General features: G+C 41.4%; 1 long non-coding RNA gene across 1 annotated transcript in view; it reads left to right on the forward strand.

The window, feature by feature from the left end:
• The window catches only part of LOC145521305 (uncharacterized), an 82,997-nt gene that overhangs the window by 29,747 nt on the left and 38,387 nt on the right, over positions 1-14,863 (forward strand). The window contains exons 2-3 of the long non-coding RNA XR_014065306.1: positions 8,799-8,976; positions 11,794-11,894. This is a non-coding gene — a long non-coding RNA (uncharacterized LOC145521305). The remainder of the gene's footprint in view (positions 1-8,798; positions 8,977-11,793; positions 11,895-14,863) is intronic.

Genomic DNA, 14,863 nt, shown 5'->3' on the forward strand with positions numbered 1-14,863 from the left:
GTCCCATCACTTCATGGGAAATGGATGGGGAAACAGTGGAAACAACGTCAGACTTTATTTTGGGGGGCTCCAAAATCACTGCAGATGGTGACTGCAGCCATGAAATTAAAAGACGCTTACTCCTTGAAAGGAATGTTATGACCAACCTAGATAGCATATTTAAAAGCAGAGACATTACTTTGCCAACAAAGGTCCATCTAGTCAAGGCTATGGTTTTTCCAGTAGTCATGTATGGATGTGAGAGTTGGACTGTGAAGAAAGCTGAGCACCGAAGAATTGATGCTTTTGAACTGTGGTGTTGGAGAAGACTCTTGAGAGTCCCTTGGAGTGCAAGGAGATCCAACCAGTCCATCCTAAAGGAGATCAGTCCTGGGTGGTCATTGGAAGGGCTGATGTTGAAGCTGAAACTCCAATACTTTGGCCACCTCATGCGAAGAGTTGACTCATTGGAAAAGACCCTGATGCTGGGAAGAATTGGGGGTGGGAGGAGAAGGGGATGACAGAGAATGAGATGGCTGGATGGCATCTCCGACTCAATGGACATGAGTTTGGGTAAACTCCGGGAGTTGGTGATGGACAGGGAGGCCTGGCATGCTGCGATTCATGGGGTCGCAAAGAGTCGGACATGACTGAGCAGCTGAACTGAACTGAACTGAACCACCTCTTTATGAGAAATACACAGATCCAACAGGCAGAAAATCAGTAACATAGCTGAACTCCACAGCACCTTCAATTAACTGGATATAATTGACACTGTAGACTACCTTATCATTCATTGGCAGATGATATTTCTACTCATGCTTACACAGAACATTTAACACACCTAGCAAATTTAAAAGAATAAAAACCATATAATGTATGCTCTCAGACCACATGCAATTAAACTAGAAGTCAATTTTGTGAAAGATAGATGGAAAAATCCAAAATACAGGAAGATTGAACAATACATGACTAAATAACACGTGTCAAAAAAGAAATGTTAAATTTTTAAAAATATTTTGAAGTAAGGGAAAATGAAAATATAACATCAAAATGTGGCATACAGTGAAAGCAGTACTTAGAGGGAAATTTATAGCATTGGTTGAACACATTAGAAACTAAGGTCTAAAATCGATAATCTAAGCTTCACCCTAAGTACACTAGAAAGAAAAAGAATGAACTAAATCCAAAGAAAGCAGGAGGAAAAAGGTAAGAATTAGACTAGAAATCAATGAAACTGAAAAGAGGAAATCAATTTTTTTTAAAAATCAACAAACCAAAGATGGTTCTTTGAAAAGATCTAAAAACTAAAAATCTTCTGCTGTCATTCAGTCATCAAGTTGCGTCTGTCTCTTCACGACCCCGTGGACTGCAGCATGCCAGGCTTCTCAGTCCCTCAACATCCCCCGGAGTTTGCCCAAGTTCATGTCCATTGAATCGGTGATGCCATCCAACCATCTTAGCCTCTGATAGATAATCTTCTAGCCAAGCCAATTAAGAAAAAAGAGAAAGAGAAGACACAAATTACTAAATGACAGGAAACATCACTACAGATTCCATGAACATTAAAAGGATAATGGAGGATTATTATGAACAACTCTGTGCTCACAAATTTGATAACCTAGATGAAATGACAACTCCTTCAAAGACACAATCTGCCAAAATTCACACAAGGAGAAATAAGTAATCTGAACAGGCCTTTATTAAAGTAAATCAATAATTAAGAACCTTCCAAATCAAAAGCACCAGGCTGGAACAGATTCATCAGTGAACTGAATATACCAGTTCTCAAAGTCTCAAAAGCATAGATAACACTCCCTAACTCATTCTATGAATCCAACATTACCCTTATATACCAAAAGCAGAAAAGTACAAGAAAAATACAGACCAATACCTTTCATAAACATAGATGCAAAAAACATCAACAAAGTATTAGCAAATCTAATCCAACAATGTATTAAAAAGCACAACCAGGTGGAATTAATCCTAAGTATGCAATCAATTGAAAATCAATTGAAAAAAATGTAATTCATCATATCAGCTGGAAAAAAGGAAAACCACGTGATCATATTAATAAATGCAGAAAAAGAACTGGACAAAATCCGACACCTATTTATGACAAAAACTCTCAGTAAGTCAAAAATAAAGGGGAACTTCCTCACTTTGATAAAGAATACCTACCCAAAAATAAATATGTCACTAGCATCATATTTAATGGTGAGAAATTCAAAGCTTCCAACAAGTATCAAGATAAGGTTAGGATGTCCCCTCTCACCACTGCTTATCAGCATCACACTGAAATAGTAGCTAATGGAATGAGGCAATAAAAGAAAGACAAGTTACACAAACGAGCATGAAGAATTAAGCCTGGCCTTGTTACAGATGACACAGTCATCTATATGGAAAATCCTAAAGAGTCAATTAAAAAAAGAATCCTCAGACTAATAATTGATTATAGGAATGTTGCAAAATATAAGGTCAGTACACAAAAATCAACCACTTTCCTATATACCAATAATGAACAAGTGAAATTTAAAATTAAAAACGTAATACCATTTACATTAGCACCCCCCAAAATGAAATACTTAGGTATAAATCTAACAAAATATGTGTGAGATCTATATGAGGAAAACTGCAAAAAAAAAAAAAAAAAAGACATGAATTAAATCAAAGAGGAATTAAATAAATGGAGAGACATTCCATGTTTATGAGGAAGACAATATTATCAAGATGTCAACTTGATCTATATTCAGTGCAATCTAGAATCTAGCAATTTATCTTATGGATATTGACAAATTGATTCTAAAACTTATATAGAGAGGCAAAAGATCCAAAATAGCCCACACAATATTGAAAGAGAAAAAGAAAGTTATAGGATTGACACTATCTGACTTCAAGACTTACAGTAATCAAGACAGTGTGATATTGGCAAAAGAAGAGACAAATAGATAGATGGAATCACAAGGAGAGTGCAGAAATTAACCTACATAAATTTAGTTAACTAATCTTTGACAAAAAATCAAAAACTGCAGTGGAGCAAAGGTAGTCATTTCAACAAATAGTGCTGGAAAAACTGGATATCCACAGGCAAAAAAAAAAGAATCTACACACAAACTTGACACACCTCACAAAAATTAAAGTGGACCACAGATCTAAATGAAAAACTATAAAACTATTAAGCTAACATAGATCACCTTGAGTATTGTGATAACTTTTTGGATATAAAACCAAAGACAGAATCCAGGAAAGAAATAATTCATAAGCTGAACTTCATTAAATTAAAAACTTCCACTCTGTAAAAGACAGCGTCAAGAGAATGAAAAGCCAGGCCAGAGTCTGCTCAGTCGCTTCGGTCGTGTCCGACTCTGTGTGACCCCACGGACTGCAGTCCACCAGGCTCCTCTGTCCATGGGATTCTCCAGGCAAGATTACTGGAGTGGGTTGCCATTTCCTTCTCCAAGGCCAGAGTCTGGGAGAAAATATTTGCAAAGAGACACATCTGATAAAGGACTGATTCATATAAACAAAAAACTCTTAAAATTCAAGAAGAAAATGAAAAACTCAATTTAAAAATGGGCTAAAGACTTGAACAGATACCTCACCAAAGAAGATATACAGATGCCAAGGAAGTATATAAAAGATGCTCTGAAGTATATATCATTGTTGTTTTAGTTGCTCAGTTGTATCCGACTCTTTTGTGACCCCATGGACTGGAGCCCTCCACGCTCCTCTGTCCATGAAATTTCCAAGGCAAGAATCCTGGAGTGGGTTGCCATTTCCTTCTCCAGGGGATCTTCCTGATAGGCATCAAACCCACGTCTCCTGCACTGGCAGACAGATTCTTTACCACTGAGCCACACATATGTCTTTAGGGAAATACAAATTAAAACAAAAATGACATACCACTACATAGAATGGCCAAAATCCAAAACACTAGAACACCAAATTTTGGCAAGATTATAGAGCCCATATTGGTGGGAATGAAAAGTGGTATAGACACTTTGGAAGATAGTTTGTCAGTTTCTAACAAAACATACCTTTACCCGATTATCTATTAATCATGCTCCTTGCTCTTTACCCAAATGAAGTGAACACTTATATTCTCTCAAAAACCTACACTTGGATATTTATAGCAGTTTTATTCATAATTGCCAAAGCTTGGAAGTAACCAAGATGTTCTTTAGTAAGTGAATGGATAAATAAGCTGTGGTACATCCAAACAATGGAATATTATGAGGGGGCTTCCCTGGTGGCTCAGTGGTTAAAAAAACAATCCACTTGCCAATGCATAAGAAAGCTTTGGTACATATACACAATGGAATATTACTCAGCTATTAAAAAGAACGCACTTGAATCAGTTCTAATGAGGTGGATGAAACTGGAGCCTATTATACAGAGTGAAGTAAGTGAGAAAGAAAAACACCAGTACAGTATATTAACACATATAAATGGAATTTAGAAAGATGGTAACGATGACCCTATATGCAAGACAGCAAAAGAGATACAGATATAAAGAAAAGACTTTTGGACTTGTGGGAGAAGGCGAGGGTGGGATGATTTGAGAGAATAGCATTGAAACATGTATATTACCATATGTGAAATATACATATGATAATATATGAAATATACATATGGTAATTTCATATTACCATATGAAATAGATCACAGTCCAAGTTCGATGCATGAGACAGGACACTCAAAGCCGATGCACTGGGACAGCCCTGAGAGATGGGATGGGGAGGGAGGAGGGAGGGGTGTTCGGGATGGAGGACACATGTGCACCCGTGGCTGATTCATGTCGATGCATGGCAAAAACCACCACAATATTGTAAAGCAATTAGCCTCCAGTTAAATAAATTAAAAAAAAAATCTGCCTGCCAATGCAGGAGACATGGGTTCGATCCCCAGTTGGGGGAGATCCCACATGCTGCAGAGCAGCTAAGCCTGTGTGTCACAACTATTGAGCCTATGCTCTGGAGCCTGGCAGCTGCAACTACTAAGCCTGTGTGCCGCAACTACTGAAGCCTACCGGCCCTAGAGCAAGGAGAAGCCCACCTACAACTAGAGAGTAGCCCCTGCTCTCTGCAACTAGAGAAGAGCCCACACAGCCACAGTGACCCAGTGTAGCCAAAAATAAATGCATTAATAAAGAAAACTATTAAAAAAAAAAAACTGAGCCATCTAACTATGAAAAGAAATGCACACTAATAAAAGAGCAAGCTGAATAAGTAATATACTATATGAGTCCAACTATATAACATTCTGGAAAAAGCAAAACTATGAAGACAGTGAAAAGATTAGTGGTTGCCAGAGCAGTGGCAATGGGGAGGGGAAGGGTAAATAGGTGGTCTGGAGGACAGAAGATTTTTAGGGCAGCAAAACTACTGTGTATTATACTATAATGGTGGATATATATCATTATACATGTCAAAACTCATTGACTGTAAAACATGAAGAGTGAACCCTAACATAAACTATGGACTTTGAGTGATAATGATGTGTCAGTGCAGGTTCATTAATTGTGTCAAATGTAACACTGTGGTGTGAGGTGTGGATAGTTGGGGAGGCTCTGAACAGTGGGGACAAGGATATATGGGAAATCTCTGTACTTTCTACTTAATTTTGCTAGGAACCTAAAACTGCTCAGAAAAGATAAAGTTTATTAATTAAAAAAAATTAATATGTGCTGGAGCTAGAATTTGATATCAAGTAAATTTAACTGTAAAAATCTTTGCTTAATTTGGCAATGTAACAGGTCTCTGAGATTAAAGTAGAGTTCTCCCAAGCAACTGAATTGGGCCCTGTAACACTGTATTTCTTTGGCCCTTTTTTAAGTGTTCCCAGTTTTAACTTTAAAACAGCCATAGGGATTTTATTGTCTGTCACCCAAGACACACAGCGAAGAGCTATACTACTATAACTGTATGTACTACCACTACAAGGAAAAATCTTTAAGGAAATCCTTTAGTCACACCAGTCAGTACTGAATTCTAATTTATCAACTGTATGCTGCTATCCAACAAACCACCCCCAAAACCTAGTGGTTCAAAATAATTTATTATTCCACATGGTTCTGCAGGTTGGTCAGGCAGATCTTCTGCTGCCCCCCAACTATGCCAACTGATACAACCGTACTCATTGAAGGACCAGCTGTGCTCCAGCCAAGATGGCTGAGATATCTGAGCCTTTCTCACAGTCCTTTATGCCAGGCTTGTTCAAAGCATGGTAGTCTCAGGTTACAAGAGAGCAAAAGTGGATGCTCCAAAGCCTCTAGAAGTCTAGGCTCAGGAGGCACTCAGTATCTGCCTTTTTCTATTGGTCAGATCGACTCACAAGGCAAGCCCATAGTCAAAGGATAAAGAAATGTACTCCATGTCTTATTTGAAGGAGTAGCAATGGGACACAAATACAGGGAAGTGTACTTCAGTAGGGGCTGTTATTATAACAGTCTACCACATAATACATATTTTATGTATGGAAATGTGTGAGTATATGCACAAAATGATTTTTTTTATATCTGAATTTGAAATCATGATTTTTGCTTTACAAGTTTATTTATATAAATGTAGTTGAGTCATAATACTTTATGATAGTCAGCTAGTGAATGGCCTGTAGTATATTTGGCAAAAGTAATGAATTCTTAGTGATTTGAGATTTGCCTAGAGCTCCTCGACATAAAATGTTTCCTGTAAAGTAAAATGATATTGCTGAGGAATTTTTGTGGAAATTATAGGGTTTATGTAGCAAAGTGAGGATTAATGAGGTTCCTCTGTCTTTACTGCAACCTAAGAACTAGAATTCTTATAAAGAAATTAGTTCTAAGAGTGAAGGCCTTTTTCAAATCATTCTGGCCAAAATGACATCATATTGAAAGCAAAAGCTGTAAATGCTTAAATTTTGCTATTATAGAGATTATTTTTATTGCAGTGTATAATTTTTATTAATTAAATTTTCATACATATAACTGGGCAATAAAATTATTTATAATCTAAGTGTATGTCTCTAATCTTACTGTGTAATATATTTTTTACAAAGGTTTGAGTCAATGTAAACTATAGTCTCCTATCTTTATTTCTCAGTCAGTTTTACTAGTTAAATTAAGACAGTTTTATACATTAGAGTATAAAGTGTTATTTCTTAGGATACTTGTGTGTGAAATAAAATGTTATTTTTACTGTCTTCAGAAATGTGTAAAATGAGTGATTATAAAAATACATCGTAATATCAATCATCTTTCATATATTAAGGGAGTTAGTAACAGAGTTGTTGTGAGGAATAGTGAATAAGATTGTTCTACCTAGAAGACACTTAACTTTACATATAGAAGCAAGATCCAGTCAAATTAGATGAGACAGAATCTCATGACTTAATTTATAGTACTATCCCAATTGTTCAATAGTCTTTATCAGGCTAAAAGTTTTGACCCATGGATGATGACTTGAGACATAATGATATAGTCAGTTTCAGAATAAATTACACATTCACAGAAAATTAAAAATCTGTGTGCAGAACACTTAAAGGTATTAAAAATTTCAGTAATTCATCTTGTGAACTCTTTCTCCAGCATCATTTCAAGTCTGAACACCATTCTGCCAAAAAGCTTAAAATGTAAAATGATTATAGGGGATACCTAGAGTAGTCAAATTCACAGAGACAAAGTAATTTCCAGAGGAGGGAAGAGGGGGAGAAAAAGGAGTTGCTGGAGATGGATGGTGGTGATCATGGTACAGCCATGTGAAATGTACTTAATGCCACTGAACTGTACACTTAAAATGATTAAAATGGTAAATTTTATGGCACATAGATATTTCACCATAAATAAAAAATGTAAAATGAAGTCAAAATACTGTAACTACAAGATAAATACAAATACCTCAGAATGTTTGTACATACAAAAGTAAGCAGCTTGTAGAACAGAATATTATCAACATCAATAAGATATTAAGGTACAATAACCATACAAGTAAAAGAAAAAATCACTTTTCAAAAATAGCAGCTACTGCCACTCTTTAAGGAGAAGGCAATGGCAACCCACTCCAGTACTCTTGCCTGGAAAATCCCACGGACGGAGGAGCCTGGTAGGCTGCAGTCCATGGGGTCGCTAAGAGTCAGACACAACTGAGCAACTTCACTTTCACTTTTCATTTTCATGCATTGGAGAAGGACATGGCAACCCACTCCAGTGTTCTTGCCTGGAGAATCCCAGGGACAGAGGAGCCTGGTGGGCTGCCACCTATGGGGTCGCACAGAGTCGGACATGACTGAAGCGACTTAGCAGCAGCAGCAGCAGCCACTCTTTAAAACTCTTTAAAAGAGTCAGTCATATTGAAGAGAAGCCTTTGCTGAAAGACAGAAGTGGAAGTGAGCTCACTTAATCTGAAAAACAGCTTGTAGCTTGAAAGGTGACTAAGTGATGACTTCTTACATTTATCACTGTTTAAATTATTTTTAATGTCCGGACTAGCTTAAATATCTCTGTGTCTAGGTGTCTTTATAGAGCGCAGTGCAAAATTAGTAACCTCCACCCAACATTTCAAAGACTTACAGTTCCAATCTCCTTTCTTTTTTAAAATTTACTTTATTGAAATATAGTTGATTTACAGTGTTAGGTTAATTTCTGCTATACAGCAAAGTATCCAATCTCTGTTCTTACTATATTCTCACATGCCCTGGCCTTCATCTGGCTAATTCCCAGACTTTTTTTTTTTTTTGGTCAGACTCTGAGGCTTCCCCCTTCCGTCTCCATTCCCTGACTACTGTCCTTGGAGTTTTCATAATCACTCCAGTCTCCCCATCAACCTTTGTCTGATTACCTCCAGGTCTTTTCAACAAACCTAGAAGCTGTCGAAAGATTCATCTCTATACCCCCAGGTCCTAAACAGCATCTGGCTCACAGTATACAGATAATAATTGTTTATTGAATGAATAAATGAAGAAGGAAGGAAAACAGTTGAAGAAGAAAAGGAAGGATTGAAGGAAGGAAGAATTAAATAGATGGTAAGCTTATGAAAAGGGCCCCGTTTCATGAACTAGGCTTAACCCCAAGAACACTGATCTTGGCCCCAGCTATCTAATGAGAATGTAGCATAAGAGCAACCATGGAGATGATGCAAACCAAGCCAGAGGTAGCAGCACAGGATGGCATGCAACCTTGGCTGGCACCTTATGAGATGATATTACACTTCCCAACTTTGCATTTTAGAAAGCAGTTTCTGTTCCAGCTGCCAAGTCGCTTCAGTCGTGTCCGACTCTGCGACCCCATAGACGGCAGCCCACCAGGCTCCGCCGTCCCTGGGATTCTCCAGGCAAGAATACTGGAGTGGGTTGCCATGTCTTTCTCCAGTGCATGAAAGGGAAAAGTGAAAGTGAAGTCGCTCAGTCGTGTCTGACTCTTAGTGACCCCATGTACTGTAGCCTACCAGGCTCCTCCGTCCATGGGATTTCCAGGCAAGAGTACTGGAGTGGGGTGCCATTGCCTTCTCCATGTACTACAGATACCTATTGCCAATTCAGGAGTCATTTCTGTAAATTCCTCTCCCCAGTTAGATCATAAGCTCCTTGAGAACACGACATAGCATACTCCACAGCACCTAGATCCACGCCTTGTACTGAGAAGCTGAACTAGCCATTGCCTTTCAAATACACCATATATGACCTTTCCTGCAACTTTGCCTTTATTCACCACACGCAGGCTCTCTGAATTCCTGTCTTCCAAGGCTCAGCTGGAGAACTACTTCCCTCTAGAAAAATGTCCCCAATTCACTCGGATCTCCCCATCCATCCACTCTTTATAGTTCTTGTCATGCTGTACCCTTTCCCTGGCTTGGATTGCATCAATGGGATTGTCTTCCCATTCCAATTAGGGGGCCACTCTAGTGGCAGAGACTCCCCTTCTCCCTCCTCCCAGTTTAAGCAACTACAGGGCTGGGCCCAAAAGAAACATCAACAGAAAGGGTTTCCTCACCTTCTGATTTCTCAAATTGCTCCAGCAGACTGGACAGGTGCGATGCCTCAATTCCAATCTTCTGTTCCAGCAGGTGGTTCTAACTATTGCATTCAGAATAAAACATCCAGATGATCTGTGAAGAGTAGTAGCTGACCTATTTGCTCCTGAAAAAATGTTTTTCACGAGCCTCATTATATGTATGTCTACATACATACATCAACCATATCAAAAAATTTTTAATCTATTTAAACATTTTATAGTAAATTAAGAAAGCACAAAAATGTTTTAAGTACTTTTACAAATTAAGCCGTACTCTACTGATTTGTGAGCTTGAATTGACTTCTGGCCCACACCTCTCATTCCCTCATGCCCTTCTTGGGTGGAATTAACCATAACAGATGAGAAACCTGGGATGACCGCTGCAGTCCAGGGAAATGAAGCCAAGGCAGGTGTGCAAGTTTCAGAGAAAAGGGTGCTGTGCCCAAGCTCTGTTCGTTCTACATGAAACCCATTGCTTACTCTCAACCAACAACCAAGGGCACTGACTGTACCACATATAGGAGGGTATTCTAAACACTAAGACCCCAGATCTGCTCATTTTGGTGCCTAAATTGGAAAATATTTGGCCTCCTGAACTTAGCATTCTGAAAATCCCAAGAAAGGTAGAGCTACACCAGAAAGAAGCTGAAGAAAAAAAAAATTTTTTTCTATGAGCAAAGGCCAGCTCAGCTCAAACCCTAGAGAGCTTTCCCCCCTCCTAAGCACATGTTATAGAAAATAAACAATATTTTCATTTTACAACAGATGGTTCAACACTCATTGCTATGCCAGGACCTAGCAGTGCATAAATGGCTTCTCCTTCTTGGAAAAAGCATCCTCTCTTCCCAGTTGGACTCCAAGTCCCCAGAGAAAAGAGCTTACAAAATTCTGTCTTTATGTTGCCAGTACCTGGTTTAACCTTCCAGAATAAGGGCTAACATGATATTGTGGGTGGTGAACAATAACCCAGGGGCAGGAGAAAGAGCAAGGAAGAGACTGTCAATCTGCTAGCTTATTTCATTTACATTTATTACAACAATGGGTAGGTTTAGTACCTACTATAAAATTAAGATATTAATAAAAGCTATCATTTGCTCATTTATACACTTATTTTTTATTATGTCTCAGCATTCTGTGGGTTGACTGGGCTCAGCTGGGTACTCTCTGCTTCAGGTCGTTCATGCAGTTACAGTAGGAAAGCAGCTGGGGCTGAAGTCATCAGAAAGTTCAACAGAACTGGACTACCAAGATGGCCAACTCACTTGGTGGGCAGTTGATGTTATGTGCTGTCTGGGAACTCATTGCTGGGAGCAATTACATGTTGGTTGTCAAGCTGAGCACTACAGGTGACCTGGCCTCCACATGCTTCTCGAAGAATGCAGCTGGGTTCTAAAAGAGAGTGTCCCAAGAAGGAGCATTCCCAGAGACCCAGGTATAGGAGCATGCAAGACTTTCAGGATCCAGCCTTGGAAGTCCTCAAGTGTCACTTCAGCTGCAGCTCAAATTCACAGCAGAGACTACACGAGAGCATGGATAAAGGAGGCATCGCTCCTGGGTGGGGCGTCTTAGGAGAAGGAAGACGTTTATATAAAAAAATATATATAAATATCTCACAGGGTCTTACATATATTATGTCATTCGCAAAAGCCCTGGTGGGTAGGGATAAGCATTCTTCATCTTACAGATGAGGAACCCAAAACTCAGAGAAGCTAAGTCACTTGTTTGAACTTAGCCAGAAATCATCTTCCTTTTTGAATGGATTTCAGAGTGTGGTCAGTGTGTGATCTGCTACTGTCAGCTCTGACTCAGCTCTCTCTACTGGTTCCTAGGTATGAGGTTTGGTTCTCAGGAGCACTGTTATGAATGAGAAAGGAGAAAAATGCCCTTCCTCCAAGCATTTTATCATCTAGTGAAGCCAGAACACATTAAGGTAAGAGGAAGTACTGCCTGAACAAAGAAATCTCAATTTTGACAGATCCTGCTCTATCCAAACTACTGCAGTAAATATTGGAAATATACGAGGGAAATTGTCCTGAAAACCCTCCTTGCTCTTTTTCATATTCTTTAGAGAGGCTGAAAGACAGGGTGAGAACAAGACAGGAGAAAGGAGTGAAGACTGGAATGCCCAGCTGGTTGAGCCTCTAGAGACCATCTAGAAAAGAAGGGGCCACCACCTCTGCCAGCTGAATTCCCTCCCAATAATGAAGGAACTTCGTTAAAAGTGTAAACATTTAAACGCTATTGATTCCTCTCCAAGAGGCCATGCAGATAGGGTGTATACTTGTGTTTCTGTGTTAAAGAGTGGGTTTAAAAGGCCTTTTTCCCTTTCCCACTGTAGTAATAAGTAAATAGCTGTATAACCTTCAACCATTTTTATCACATTGTTGATCACTCTCTCTACCTACAGGGCAATAATTTTCCACTCCACAACCCAATCAATATGCTATCTACCACAGTTAACTCTCCACCCTACTCTCTTCACATTCACAAATATCACATTTTTTTTTTATATCACAACATTTTTTTTAAGTTTCAGACTATTTAAATCTATGGTATCTTCCAAAGCTGTTGGTTTAGTTTCAATTAAAGAAGGAAAAAAAAAAAAAGCAAGTATATATGCTCTCTCTCTCAACTGTTGAAAGCCCAAGAGTTTAGTTTAAGAACTTGAGTCACAGCACACCTTATTTGTCCCCTTGTGTCTCGCTACTGCAGCCCTAGGTGTTTTGTATAATGCATGAGTGAACTCCGCTTAGAAATAGAAATGCATTTTCGATAAGTATTTATTATGTTGTTCTGCGCATACAGCTTTAAATTTGCCTGCTGTAGCTTGAAGCATTACACAAACTGTTGGTCTGCTGACTGCCTCTCTGGCAGCAGCACACACAGAAAATAGATTGCTAAGGGTTTTTTTTCCCCTCCTCCCCCTCTCCTCTCTCTTTTCCCTTTTTTTTTTTTAAACCGGTCGTGAACATTTTTTAATCTTGTGGCATTTTTAATCAACACGTATTTCCTTCCAGGACCTATGATCCTCTATTGATTACCATTAAAATGCTTTTCTTTTCTTTGCCCCCTCTGCTGATCGAATTTCAGATCAGCCACAGGATATGCAACTAACCTTCCGGCACTACTGAACCCAACCGAGCGAGGGTGATCAAAAGGCTTGATGCATTCATTAAACATTCCCTTCGCCTGGGCTGGAGCTCTAATGGAAGCTATCTCTTTGCCTTGCAATTTTTTTCCTCCTTTTTGTCTTTCCCCCACCTCCAAAAAAATGTTTTTTGCCTTTGATCGCAGGGGAGGGGGTGGGGGAGAACATAAGAACAAAAGAGACCTATCTTTTTCCCCGGGGCTGACGTCAGTTTGATTTTACTGACAACTATTCGAGCGTGTGTAGCAGTTGGAAGCGGCCCCTTGCCCGCCCCCGCCTCCGACACCTTCCACTTTTGAGGAGAAAACAAGACTTTTGGCGGCTCCGGAGACGCGCCCTGAAAATGGCCCGCTCGGACGCGGCGCCCGATGCCCTCCCGCCCGCTCGGCAAAGGGCATTCGAGGCTTATTTCTGTGGCACGGTCTCTCCTGGGGGCGGAAAACATGCGGCGGGGGAGGAACGGGCGCTGGCCGGGAGGGGAGAGCAGGAATGTCTCCTCCCAGCCGCGGGAGGAGGACTCGGGCGGGGAGCTGCGTCCCCGCCGGCGCGCCCGTGCGGGCTCCGGTTACCGGGCGGCCCCCGGGGGCGGGGGCAGGTGGGGCGGCGGCCCAAGGGCCCCCGGGCGCGCGGAGCCGGGCGCAGGCACCCGCCACCCCCGCGGGCGCGCTTGCTCGGCGCTGCCCCCACGCCCGGGCCGCGGCGGCCTCGGCGGCGCCAGCTCCCCGCTCGGCGAGCGCGGCGGCGGCGGCGGGCGGCCGGGAAAACCCGGGCCGGAGCCGGCGTGAAGCGGGCCGGGGGGCGAGGCCGCCGCGGAGGTCGGGGGGAGTGGCGCGGCGGGAAGAGCCGGAGAAGCGGCGCCGCCTCCGAGGCGCACGGCGCGCGGAGGCTCCGCTCCCGGATCGCGCACGTGGTCGGCGGGCCGAGGTGCCCGGCGAGTCGGGCCCGGGAGAAACTCCCGGTCGGGTCTCGGAGCCAACGCCGCCCCCCGCGAGGGCGCAGCCAGTCCTACAGCTGAAGATCTATACCCAACCCAGACCATTTGTGGAAAAGTCGTATTTTCCAGGCTTTCGCTGAAGAGTCGTTACCTCTAAATCCGTAGGGGAACGTGCGTCCATTTCACGGAGAAAGAAAGATGTGAAAAGTACAGAGTCGGGGGAGATGGGTATTGGGCTTGGACCGGCGCCCGGGGACCACCCGCTGGTCCCTTCCCCTGATCGCACCTGTGCCATTCCTTTATTAAACTCGCCACCTCGGGCTCTTACTGTCAACAAATTGGCCAGATCAAAGGCGAATTTGAAAATGGATCCCTTACCTCAGGATCTTGACTTTTATTAAGGGAAAACTTGCTGCAAATAAAGTCAACCCGTGTCCGCGGGGCCTGTTGTTCCCCTGGTGCCTCGCACCTTCTTCCATCTCAGCCTTCACCCCGCAGGGCTGAGACGTGAGTTCACCCATCCACCTCCCCGGGGGCGGAAGATTCCTAGAGGGTGGATGCCAAGGCTGGTTATTGTATAGTATGGTATAGTTTAGTATAGTATTGTAATATCTACCCCAGCACTCCAGAGCTTACTTACCACAGGCGCTGAATAGATGTTTTCCTGAATAAGTGCGTAGTGGTGATAATAGTAATAGTAAAGCGCTGAGAAGCACAGAAGAAAGGACAACTAATTTTGACTAAGGGGCCAGAGAAGGCTTCTTCAATAAACAGACCAACCCCAGATGACAGGAAAGACTGTTCCATGACCAGAGAA

The sequence above is a fragment of the Giraffa tippelskirchi genome, chromosome 9, assembly GCF_054371585.1.
Source record: "Giraffa tippelskirchi isolate mGirTip1 chromosome 9, T2T-mGirTip1v1.2.pri, whole genome shotgun sequence".
Classification (NCBI taxonomy): Eukaryota; Metazoa; Chordata; class Mammalia; order Artiodactyla; family Giraffidae; genus Giraffa; species Giraffa tippelskirchi.